We start from the raw sequence: 2,371 nt of genomic DNA on the forward strand, positions 1-2,371 counted from the left end.
ACAAGTGGGACACAATCATGAAGTGGAACGACATTTATTGGATATTTCAAACTTTTTTAACAAATCAAAAACTGAAAAATTGGGCATGCAAAATTATTCAGCCCCTTTACTTTCAGTGCAGCAAACTCTCTCCAGAAGTTCAGTGAGGATCTTTGAATGATCCAATGTTGACCTAAATGACTAATGATGATAAATACAATCCACCTGTGTGTAATCAAGTCTCCGTATAAATGCACCTGTACTGTGATAGTCTCAGAGGTCCGTTAAAAGCGCAGAGAGCATCATGAAGAACAAGGAACACACCAGGCAGGTCCGAGATACTGTTGTGAAGAAGTTTAAAGCCGGATTTGGATACAAAAAGATTTCCCAAGCTTTAAACATCCCAAGGAGCACTGTGCAAGCGATAATATTGAAATGGAAGGAGTATCAGACCACTGCAAATCTACCAAGACCTGGCCATCCCTCTAAACTTTCAGCTCATACAAGGAGAAGACTGATCAGAGATGCAGCCAAGAGGCCCATGATCACTCTGGATGAACTGCAGAGATCTACAGCTGAGGTGGGAGACTCTGTCCATAGGACAACGATCAGTCGTATATTGCACAAATCTGGCCTTTATGGAAGAGTGGCAAGAAGAAAGCCATTTCTTAAAGATATCCATAAAAAGTGTCGTTTAAAGTTTGCCACAAGCCACCTGGGAGACACACCAAACATGTGGAAGAAGGTGCTCTGGTCAGATGAAACCTAAATTGAACTTTTTGGCAACAATGCAAAACGTTATGTTTGGCGTAAAAGCAACACAGCTCATCACCCTGAACACACCATCCCCACTGTCAAACATGGTGGTGGCAGCATCATGGTTTGGGCCTGCTTTTCTTCAGCAGGGACAGGGAAGATGGTTAAAATTGATGGGAAGATGGATGGAGCCAAATACAGGACCATTCTGGAAGAAAACCTGATGGAGTCTGCAAAAGACCTGAGACTGGGATGGAGATTTGTCTTCCAACAAGACAATGATCCAAAACATAAAGCAAAATCTACAATGGAATGGTTCAAAAATAAACATATCCAGGTGTTAGAATGGCCAAGTCAAAGTCCAGACCTGAATCCAATCGAGAATCTGTGGAAAGAACTGAAAACTGCTGTTCACAAATGCTCTCCATCCAACCTCACTGAGCTCGAGCTGTTTTGCAAGGAGGAATGGGAAAAAATGTCAGTCTCTCGATGTGCAAAACTGATAGAGACATACCCCAAGCGACTTACAGCTGTAGTCGCATCAAAAGGTGGCGATACAAAGTATTAACTTAAGGGGGCTGAATAATTTTGCACGCCCAATTTTTCAGTTTTTGATTTGTTAAAAAAGTTTGAAATATCCAATAAATGTCATTCCACTTCATGATTGTGTCCCACTTGTTGTTGATTCTTCACAAAAAAATATAGTTTTATATCTTTATGTTTGAAGCCTGAAATGTGGCAAAAGGTCGCAAAGTTCAAGGGGGCCGAATACTTTCGCAAGGCACTGTACTTAAATTCACACAGGACACTGGATAAGACAGGAGAAATACTCCAGATATAACAGACTGACCCTAGCCCCCGATACAGACTATTGCAGCATAATTACTGGAGGCTGAGAAAGGAGGCGTCGGGAGACACTGTGGCCCCGTCCGACTATACCCCCAGACAGGGCCAACCAGGCAGGATATAACCCCACCCACTTTGCCAAAGCACAGCCACCACACCACTAGAGGGATATCTTCAACCACCAACATACTATCCTGAGACAAGGCTGAGTATAGCCCACAAAGATCTCCACCACGGCACGAACCCGAGGGGGGTGCCAACCCAGACAGGAAGATCACATCAGAGACTCAATCCACTCAAGTGACACACCCCTCCTAGCGACTGCATGGCACCAGTAATCCAGTGACTCAGCCCACGTAATAGGGTTAGAGGCAGAGAATCCCAGTGGAGAGTGAGGAACCGGCCAGGCAGAGACAGCAAGGGTGGTTTGTTGCTCCAGTGCCTTTCTGTTCACCTTCACACCTTGGGACGGCGGGTTTTGGGGGGGCAGGTAGCCTAGTGGTTAGAGCGTTGGATCTTGCAAGGTTGCAAGATCAAATCGCCGAGCTGATGAGGTAAAAATCTGTCGTTCTGCCCCTGAACAAGGCAGTTCACCCACTGTTCTTAGGCCGTCATTGAAAATAAGAATTTGTTCTTAACTGACTTGCCTAGTTAAATAAAGGTAAAATAAGAAAGAAATAAAACACAACTGGGCCAGACTACACTCAAACATAGGACCTACTGAAGAGATGAATCTTCAATAAAGACTTAAAGGTTGAGACCAAGTCTGCATCTCTCACATGGATAGGCA

The sequence above is a fragment of the Oncorhynchus mykiss genome, chromosome 30 (genome assembly GCF_013265735.2).
Source record: "Oncorhynchus mykiss isolate Arlee chromosome 30, USDA_OmykA_1.1, whole genome shotgun sequence".
Lineage (NCBI taxonomy): Eukaryota > Metazoa > Chordata > Actinopteri > Salmoniformes > Salmonidae > Oncorhynchus > Oncorhynchus mykiss.